Here is a 10,773-nt window from a genome sequence, read left to right on the forward strand (position 1 = left end):
ATCACTTCCAAGCCATTAAAAGAAACCAAAGCTGAAGAAATGGCTTATTTTGGGTCTGGAGCAGGAAAACTACAAGACAAGCGTAGAACACATCAGACAGTCAGAAACCTCTGAGAGTTCAGGGATGATGTCAAAAGGATCCAGGAGCCAGCTTGTAAAGGCTCCCAGTGTCCAAAGAGGACAGAATTTAACACCCCAAATATGTTTAAATTCACTAGTCCATCAATACCAACATCAAATCCCTAACTGGTCACCTCTGGAGGCTGATAGGAAAATGATTCATCATTGTGAAAACTGATGAATTTAAAAAAAGAATCAGGCATTTATCTTCAGTTTTCTCCATGAACTATAACACCAGAGAGTATGGATAAGAAAAGGTTTCTCTTTACTAGTTCATCTACTACATAAAGAAGCAATAACTCAGCCAGAACATCATACTTTTTTTTTTTTTTTGAGACGGAGTCTCAGTCTGTCCCCAGACTGGAGTGCAGTGGCGCGATCTCAGCTCACTGCAACCTCCGCCTCCCCGGTTCAAGCAATTCTCCTGCCTCAGACTCCCAAGTAGCTGGGATTACAGGCACCCACCACCATGCCCAGCTAATTTTTGTGTTTTCAGTAGCGGCGTGGTTTCACCATGTTGGCCAGGATGGTCTCAATCTCTTGACCTCGTGATCTGCCCGCCTCAGCCTCCCAAAGCGTTGGGATTACAGGCATAAGCCACCGCACCTGGCCTACAAAAAATTGTTTAAAACTTAGCTGGGGATGGTGATGTGCGCCTGTGGTCCCAGTTATTAGGGAAGCTGAGGTGGGAAAATCACTTGAGCCCAGGAGCGCCACTGCACCGAATTCTGGGCCACAAAGCGAGACCCTGCCTCAAAACCAACCAGCCAACCAACCACAGTCTACAGGAAACCAAAGGATAGAGGAACACACTGCGCCTCTCCAGAAGAATGCAGCCAGCAAAATTGAGTCCAACCACCAAGTTACCTCAGAAAATACTTCCACAGGAGGTGGGGTGGATAATGTAACCTGTAGATTCAGACTGAAAGGTTAGCTGGGCGCGGTGGCTCACACCTGTAATCCCAGCATTTTGGGAGGTCAAGGCGGGTGGATTACCTGAGGTCAGGAGTTTGAGACCAGCCTGGCAGCAGGTGAACCCCCATCTCTACTAAAACCACAAAAATTAGCCAGGTGTGGTGGCGGGCACCTGTAATCCCAGCTACTCAGGAGACTGAGGCAGGAGAACTGCTTGAACCCGAGAGGCAGGGGTTCCATTGAGCCAAGATCGCAACACTGGACTCCAGATTGGGCGATAGAGCGAGACTCAGTCTAAAAAAAAAAAAGGAAAAACTTAACTAATATTTAGAGGTACTCAATTCAGTCAAAACAACAAAGAATAAGGAAGTAGCTGCTGTAACAGTAAGATCGAGGCAGCCTCTGCTGGGAGGGAGGGGCTGGGGCGGTACGCACAGGGGCTCTGGAAGCTGGCAAGCACTTGACCCAAGCATCAGTTACAACTGTGTTCATCTCATCATATTACGCTGGGCGTTGATTTTATTCCATTTCTGTTTCTGTATCTGTGCCACACTTTAAAATAAAAAAGGTTTAAAAACACACTTATAAAGCTATACTAGGCTGGGTGCAGTGGCTCACGCCCGTAGTCGCAGCTACCTGGAGGCCAAAGTGAGAGGATCGCTTAAGCACAGGAGCTCAAGTCCAGTCCCAGCAAAAAAGCAAGGCCTCCACTGTACAAAAAATAAAGAAGAGAAACCACCTTCCAAGCGACTTTGCAGCAGAAGCATCCGGGTCACTGCATACAGGTCCCACGCACAGGGCCAACCGCCCTCAGGGACTTACTAACAAAATGAGCCACGTGCATTCAATGATCTCAAGTGCTCCGTGCTACATCCAATTTAGTAAAGCACATTTTTTTCATTTTTCACATTCAGACTGAAGCAAATTAAATGAAAACCAGTTCAAGATACCCCTTCTCACCCTATCATCCTGGCAAAAATCCAAATGCTTAGTAACGCCCTCTGTGGGTCAGGCCCTCTCCCCCAGTGCTGACGGGGTGCAGGCCTGTGCGGGGGAATCTGGCATCTCCCCCAGTGCTGACGGGGTGCAGGCCTGTGCGGGGGAATGTGGCGTCTCCGCCAGTGCTGACGGGGTACAGGCCTGTGCGGGGGAATCTGGCGTCTCCCCCAGTGCTGACGGGGTACAGTCCTGTGCAGGGGAATCTGGAAGCACTCACCAAAATTACACATATCCTCCTACCCAGCAACCGCACGCTAGGAACAGACCTGAAGACAGCCCTCACCAGACACAATGCAACACACGGCAACATCAGTCACAGCAGCATCCGACGGCAAAGGATCAGAGTCCATCAATAGGCCCCACACACATTCATACATGTGCTGAGCAGAAAATCCAGACACGCAGGGGCCAGCCACGGCGGCTCACGCCTGTAATCCCAGCACTTTGGGAGGCCAAGACAGGTAAATCTTTTGAGCTCAAGAGTTCAAGACCAGCCTGGGCAACATAGTGAGACCCCATCTCTACAAAAAATTTGAAAAAATCAGCCAGCATGGTGGCATGTGCCTGTAGTCCCAGCTACTCAGGAAGGTGCGGTGGGAAAATCGCTTGAAGCCGGAGGTCAAGGCTGTGGTGAGCCAAGATCAGGCCACTGCACTCCAGCCTGGGCAACGGAGCCAGACAGTGTCTCAAAACAAACAGGTCAGGGGCAGTGGCTCACACCTGTAATCCCAGCACTTTGGGAGGCTGAGGCAGGCAGATCATTTGCGGCCAAGAGTTCGATGCCAGCCTGGCCAACATGGTGAAACCCCACCTCTACTAAAAATATAAACATCAGCCAGGTGTGGCGGCGGGTGCCTGTAGTCCCAGCTACTCAGGAGGCTGAGGCAGGAGAATCACTTGAATCCAGAGCGAGACTCCGTCTCAAAACAAACAAGAAAAACCAGACACACACACATTGTCAACAGCCCATGGTAACTTGTGTGAAAGATAGGAGGGGAAATGAGTTGTGGGTGCGTTTTGCTTATTTTTACAGGACGTAGCAGAAGTAAAAAGGGTTGCCTAGGCCGGGCACGGTGGCTCATGCCTGCTATCCCAGCACTTTGGGAGGCCGAGGCAGGTGGAATGATTGAGCTCAGGAGTTCAAGACCAGCCTGGGCAAACGGTGAAACCCCATCTCTACTAAAGTACAAAAAATTAGCTGGGCGTGGTGGTGTGTGCCTGTAGTCCCAGCTACTCGGGAGGGTGAGGCAGGAGAATTGCTTGAACCCGGAAGGCCGAGGTTGCAGTGAGCCGAGATTGAGCCACTGCACTCCAGCCTGGGCAACACAGCAAGACTTTGTCTCAAAAAAAAAAAAAAAGTTGCTTAGCAAGTGGTGGGGATAGGAAAGGTAGCTTTTATGTAGTTCTGACCGTTATAACAGGTAATTATTTTGTACATAAAATGTTTTAAAAATCCTAAATCTAAAAATGATCTGAAACAAATCGGCAACATAACCAGAGAAAAGAATATTTGTCTTATTTCTTTCTTGGGAAAAATAAATAAAATAAAAAATAGAACAAGAGTATTTGTCAAGGAACTTTAAAACAGCACTTTATTCATCCAGCGTGGAAGATAACTAAGGACAAAAAGAACTCAACAAAAAACCCACAAACTTAACTAAGCAGTTTTCTCCATAGTGGTAGAACTGTAATTCCACAACCCATTTTATGTACATTTTAGCAAAAAACAATTAATTATGCAAATGTATTAAGATTTTTCAGAAGATATAATTTAAGAATCAAAGAAATTATGTAAAACTATATACATATATATATTTTTTTTTTTTTTGAGACAGGGTGTCACTCTGTCACCCCGGCTGCAGTGCAGTGACGTGATTGCGGCTTAACACAGCCTCAACCTCCCAGGCTCAAGTGATCCTCCCACCTCAGCCTCCTGAGCAGCGGGAACTACAGGCACATTGTCATCATGCCCAGCTGATTTCTGTATGTTTTGTAAAGACGGGGTTTTGCCGTGTTGCCCAGACTGGTCTGGAACTCCTGAGCTCAAGCGGTCTCCCCACTTCAGCCTCCCACAGTGCTGGAATCACAGGTGTGAGCCACCACACCCAGCAAAACTACACAATTTTAATGAAAATTAAAATTAATTTTAATTGTAATTCATATTGAGAATACCAGAATGAACTCACAACGTTTTAAATACGTATTTTCTAGCTGTGTCCATGAAGAGGGCATTAAGCAATAACAAACACAGTGACCACGTCTACGGCCCGGACAGTGGTGTCCAGATGGCTTTCTGCACTAAAAGGAACCCAGGCACTCTGGAGAAGCAGCTGACGCAGGCCTGGGAAAGACGTCACCGTGAGCCTGGGACGCTGGGCCAGAAAGGATGCATTCCCAGGACCATGTGCTGAGTGAAAAGGACACAGGGACCAGCTTGGAAGGGGCTCCCACCTGGTCACATTTATAGCCATTCGAGCATCACAAAACAAAAGGCTTTACTAGATTATGACATGTGAATAAATAACAGTCCACTAGTCCACCTCGATACTCAAGGAAGGCAAAGGAAAAGTGAAAACACTTGCCCCACGGAGGTGTCTACTAGACCATCTTCTGCTACACATTGGTAATAAAGGGAAAGAACTCAGCATTTTCTAAGAGGCAGCAAAGAAGGAAAACATAGATAAAAATAAAGAAAAAAAGGAACAGCAGCATACGAAAGTCAAGGTGTTGCTGCCCACGGGTTCTGGGGAGACCAACAAACAGTATGTGGAAGTCTGAGGGAGGAGGGCGTCCACACACCCCAAGATACCCCCTCATCTCACCTGCCAACTGCGGGGGACGGGCACACAATTTAAAGGGCCAGCGAGCAAAGTCGCATCTGTCCTCATGGGACAGCCTCCGCCCACAGTGCAGCACACAGCATTACCTGTGCCCCAACCGTGCCCCCCACATCAAATCAAGCCTCCCATTGCCAGATCACAGAGGGTGCTCCGGGGGCACCAGACGAAGACAGACATCATAGTCACTGTGACGTGTGGCCCTGGACTCGATTCTGGTTGGGAAAAACAGCTAGTAAGGACGTTGGGGGACAACTGGAGAAGTCGGACTGTGGACTGGCTACTGGATGACGCCAAGGGACACAGTTTCGTAGACGCCATCGGTCGTGACCATCATTAGACAGCAGAATGTCCTTTTCCCTTTTCAGGAGAAAGAACACTTAGAGAAGTGTCCTGATATCTGCAATTTCCTTCCAGACAGTCCAGCAAGTGCCAGGTGGCAGTGGGTGGCAGTCACAGCAGCCCCAGCTGGGGGCAAGGGACACAGGAGTGCCAACTCTGTAAGTTAGAAACTTTACAATAACCTTCAAACAACGGAAGTATATTCGTTTTCAACTCAGAGCACACGCGCTCTCAACAGGCTGTCGAGTACACCCAGGGAGTCAAAGAGCTACGCATCAGACTCCGGGCCTGGTTCAGACGGGGACATGGCAGTTTCTCCTCCTGAAGACATAAATTACCATCCGGGCTACACCTGAGAGTAGCCTTCACCTATTCTGAGGGTGCAGAGCAGCATCAGCTGCCACAGATTCCAGCAGGAGCCACGGGCTCACAACAGCTGCCCACACAGAAGCCAACATCCAGGTCTGGGCTAAACTGAGAAGGGGGCTAGGCACAGTGGCTCATGCCTGTAATCCCAGTACTCTGAGAGGCCAAGGCGGGTGGGTCACCTAAGGTCAGGAGTTTGAGACCAGCCTGGCCAACATGGTGACACCCCGTCTCTACTAAAAACCCAAACACTGGCTGAGTGCGGTGGCTCACGCCTGTAGTCCTGGCACTTTGGGAGGCCGAGGTGGGCAGATCACGAGATCTAGAGTTCAAGACCTGCCTGGCCAACATGGTGAAACCCCGTCTCTACTAAAAATACAAAAAAAAAAAAAAAAAAAATTAACCAGGCATGGTGGCACATGCCTGTAATCCCAGGAGACTGAGGCAGAAGAACTGCTTTAACCTAGGAGGCAGAGGTTGCAGGGAGCTAAGATTGCGCCATTGCACTCCAGCCTGGGTGACAGAGCAAGATTCCATCTCAAAAAACAAACAAACAAAAATTAGCTGAGTGTGTGCGGTGGCCGGCGCCTGTAATTCCAGCTACTCGGGGGGCTGAGGCAGGAGAATCACTTGAACCCAGGAGGCAGAGGTTGCAGTGAGCCGAGATTGCACCACTGCACTCCAGCCTGGTCGACAGAGTGAGAACAAATAAACAAACAGAGAAGGGGAACCCAAAGCTAAAGGTCAAAGACAGTGGCAAGGGGTCTGACTCCAGAAGCCCGGAGTCAGAGCTGCTGTCAGACGTGCTCAGGAACCCAGGTAAGTCTGTCTTGGAAACAGGGCACCTTCCAAAGGAAGCCAGCAACACACTAAGGTCAGCCGGTCTGAGTTCCGTCCCTGAAATGCTCTGGGTCACACGACAGGGTCATGCGGATTGTTCTGCTGGTGGTTTTGTGGGTCCCCTGTATTTAACACCAGCACCCCCGCCGTGTACCCGTACCTTGGGGGTCCGGGCAGTCCCACTAGTGACAGGCCTGACATCGCAGCTGTGGCTGAACACTGCTGGGGAGTCTCTCACTTACAGGACGTGGAGCACGGCTTCTGTGACGGAGTAACCAGAGCTCTCCCAAACGCACATGCTCCCGACCCTGCTCTCTGCAGCAAACAGGTAGCGCAGACACCACCAGGTGGGCCTCGATGAGGGGCAGCTTTGGAGGAACCCAGCCCCTCAGGGTCTGTCTGTGGAGGAGGCGAGGCGGGTGGTGAGGCAGGAAGGGCTGGGGGCCAGGTCCTCCCCACCCTAATCAGGCAGGGGCTGCATCCGTCACAGCCCCACCCCCAGGGCCCGGCCAGCATCCGCTGTTTCTATTGCACAGACTTTGCTGGGAAAGACCTGGGCCATAGCTGCTGAAAAGGCTTCATGAGAGGTGGGAAGCTGAGGTGGGAAGCTGGCCGGGATTCCAGCGCAGCCTTCACCTAGAATGAGAGGTGGGAAGCTGGCCGGGATTCCTGCGCGGCCTTCACCTAGAATGAGAGGTGGGAAGCTGGCCGGGATTCCAGCGCGGCCTTCACCTAGAATGAGAGGTGGGAAGCTGGCCGGGATGACCGGCATCCAGCGTGGCCTTCACCTAGAATGAGGGATGGGAAGCTGGCCGGGATTCCAGCGCGGCCTTCACCTAGAATGAGAGGTGGGAAGCTGGCCGGGATTCCAGCGCGGGTCATTTAGACTGCTTGTCCCCTGAATCCCCAAACAACCTGGAGGAGCTGGGAGGTGGCTTCAGCAGCAGGCCCTTGGGCCAGGAAGGAGGCGCGCACTGGGATGCTGCAAGGCTGCCTCTGCACCTCATGGATGATGCTCTCCTGGGGCTTCTGCCATCGCCCCCAGACCCTACAGGGCTGGACTCTAACCTCTTCTCCCCATGAGGTCTCTGGAGCACACTTTCCTGAGAAACCCGGATTACCCCTGTTCTCACCTGCCGGTGTTTCTCCTTGAAGCACCTACGGAGCCTTTTTCTCTGGTTTACGCTGCTCCTCACCACCACCATGTTCCCTGAGGCCAGGGCCTTCTTTTAAAACCACCATGGCCCCAGCAGGCAGAGAGGCAAGCACCTCTGTCTCTCCTGCTCCCCTCTGCCTCAGAAACGGCAAAGAGCTTATTTTATTCCCAACGATACCGCCCAGAATTTGAACTACCAAACTATCCAATGATTAGCAAGGAACGGATCTGAGGTACTGCAGAATGAAGACAAACCTAGATGCTGAAAAGTGGGGAGCAGGAGAAGGGCCTGGAAGGCTGGGATGCAGAGAGGGCCGAACCCCCGAAAGGGGCTGAAGCCACAGAGCTGCTGGAATCCAGGCACTAAAACAGAAAGCCAAAACCAAAACACTAAGGGGTGTCACGGGCTAAACGCACACTGACTTTCCTACACAGCCAAAGGTAAGTAAGAGGGATTCCTACAGGTACATTCTCAGGTCCTGAGATTTAAACGGTGAAGGAAACAACATTAGTAAGGAAGGGTCAGCTTGGCCTCTACCCCAGGGCTGGGGAGAGCCACACCCAGCAGTTTCACCTGCTCCCTCCTCTCAAAAGACAACCACCACACCAAAGAGAACCAGACCAGAAGCTAAAGCCAGGCAAAGAAAAAATGCAAAACAAAGTGAAGGGTGGCACTGACCATGGTCACTTACTGCCTGTCATGCCCCCAGCGTTCCACTCCCCAGGGCTCCTCACCAGGGATCTGAGACACACACACACCTTTCACTAAAAAAGCTGCTTCTCAGCTCCTTTGCCCACACAGAAGTCCGTCCGCTGCCCTAGTCATTTTCTTAGTCTTTCTCCAAGGTGTTATGGGCATACTTTGCACAGCTGAGTCACTCACTGTGTGGGGGGAAGGGGGGAGGAAGCGACCTTAAAGAGCAGCAGTTTTACACCCGAAACATCGACCACCTTCTTCAGGAATTAACTGGACGAGGGTGTGTGTTGGGGGAGACTCTAACCACCTGTCAAGTGGACCAAAAGTCTTAGGGTTCTTTCCATATAGATTAACTGTGTCCTCGCCTCCAAGACTGGGCCCTGTGAAGCTTTCTCAAGATTCACAGACTCTCTCTTAACCTGTGCTAGATCTGTTCTTGAGAAAAGCCAGTCATGACCAGCAGATGTAATCCGTTTAAGGACTACGGGAAGTGTTTCCAACGGATGTCCCATTGGAAACCCTATGGAATCGAACTCCTGAAAGCTTTCCTCTTGCAAGATAACTTTGGTTTTGTGCGTTTTTTGTTTTTGAGACGGAGTCTCGCTCTGTCCCCCAGGCTGGAGTGCGGTGGCGCGATCTCGGCTCACTGCAAGCTCCGCCTTTCGGGTTACACCATTCTCCTGCCTCAGCCTCCCAAGTAGCTGGGACTACAGGCGCCGCCACCTCGCCCGGCTAATTTTTTGTATTTTTAGGAGAGACGGGGGTTTCACCGTGTTAGCCAGGATGGTCTCGATTTCCTGACCTCGTGATCTGCCCCCGTCAGCCTCCCAAAGTGCTGGGATTACAGGCGTGAGCCACCGTGCCCGGCCAAGATAACTTTGTTTAGTAATTGAAATTAATTGATAATCAAAATGTGGCTTATTCATGGCACTTAAAAAAAAATCCCAACCAAATTCTTCCTAGTCTCAATTTTGTCACCATGACATACACAGAAAAAAATAAAAAATATTTCTATGTAAAAAGTCGCAGGATGCCCTTGCTTTACCACACTGGCCTCATTATAAGGTCTGAATGGATTTCTAAAAACTATGCACATAATCTGATCAGGGTTAACTTCAAAACAAATAACTTCCCTTTTGACCAACACCAGAACACCAACAGAAGCTTCTGACGGCTCAGCTTGGCCGGGACGTTTCCATAGTGGTGCCCGGGTCTACCAGGGCCACCGGGGATACGAAGGCGCAGAAGGGAACCCGAGGGGCTGCGATTCTCTTAGCAATGAAGACAGTGTGGGTCACACAACGGGACAAAAGAAGAAACAAAACTGACTGCGAGCTCATTTGGGTGTAGGAAAACCACTGCAGTCGAAAAATTGAAATTATGGTTCGCAAGGCAAGTTATGCTTTTATTCATTCAATGTGAACGGTCATCCCCAGAACCACGTACAATAACCTGCCTCGGGGCGCGTCGCAAGGACCCATCTGGGCTGAGACATGAAGCAGGGCCCGGGTGGCCCCTTCCTGGAGGTGGGACGGGAATGACACATCCAGAGAAGTCCCAGGGACCGGGCTCGCGGGGCAACTCGACGTGGCCAGGACAGCGCGCTCCCGGCGGACCCGGGCGGCGCCCCGAGCCCCGTCCAGTCCGCCCCGTCCCGTCCCGTCCGCCCGGAAGCAGCGGCGCGGGCACGTGGGCCAGGCCGGGCGCCGACCCCGGGTACTCGGCCGCTCAGTCGGCGCCGCCCCCGCGCCAGCTGTCAGGGCCGGGGTCCGCGCGGGGGCGGGTCCGGGGCGGCGCCAGGCGGGGACCCCGAGGCCACGGAGCCGCGCCCCCGCCCGCCGGGCCCCGGCCCCGGCCCGGCGCGGCGCAGACAATGGCGCGGCCCGGCCCCGGCGCGATCCGCGGGGGACGGGGCTCGCGGCGGGGCGGCGGCGCCCGCGCACTCACCTCGGCCCGGCCTCTGGGGCGGCTCCCGGCCGGCTGCGGACGACGGCGGCGCGGGCGGACGCTCCATTCATTACCGCGGCTTTGTCTGCCCCCGCGCCCCTCCCGCGGCCCCGCCGCCCGCCGCCCGCGACGCCGCCGGACGCTGCGCCCCTCCCAGGGCCCCGCGCGGCGCGGGGCGGGGCTGGCCGGGGGCGGGGCCGACTTGGGGGGGGCGGGGTCTACGCGCGCAGGCGCAATGTCCGCGTACCCGCCCCGCCTCGTCCCTGGCCGGGTAGGAGGACCGAGCGGCTGAGGCACGGCCGCTGGGGCGGGGCCGGGCGGAAGACGCAGACACAGGGCGCGCTTCCGCTCCGCCCCCGCGTCTGGGAGGGCAAACTACGCAGGCGCAGTGCGAGCTCTGGCGCGGGGGTGCGACGGGCAGGGCCCAGGCGCTCTGACGGGGCGGGGCGCGACCCCCGCGGTTTGTTCCCGTGGCTTGGCCGTTGGCTGCGGCTCGGCGCGCACTCAACGGCCCACCGCGGGTTTCCGGGACGGCCGGCAGCGCGGGTCTCGGT

At 53.4% G+C, this 10,773-nt stretch overlaps 1 protein-coding gene across 1 annotated transcript in view; it reads right to left on the bottom strand.

The window, feature by feature from the left end:
- ZBED4 (zinc finger BED-type containing 4) overlaps window positions 1-10,377 on the bottom strand; it is a 30,134-nt gene extending 19,757 nt beyond the window's left edge. Inside the window, exon 1 of the mRNA XM_033233526.1 lies at window positions 10,220-10,377. The gene's annotated coding sequence lies outside the window, so the exon portion shown is untranslated. The remainder of the gene's footprint in view (window positions 1-10,219) is intronic.
- Between the last annotated feature and the right edge of the window lie 396 nt (window positions 10,378-10,773).

Source organism: Trachypithecus francoisi, unplaced genomic scaffold, assembly GCF_009764315.1.
Source record: "Trachypithecus francoisi isolate TF-2019V2 unplaced genomic scaffold, Tfra_2.0 Lachesis_group14, whole genome shotgun sequence".
Classification (NCBI taxonomy): domain Eukaryota; kingdom Metazoa; phylum Chordata; class Mammalia; order Primates; family Cercopithecidae; genus Trachypithecus; species Trachypithecus francoisi.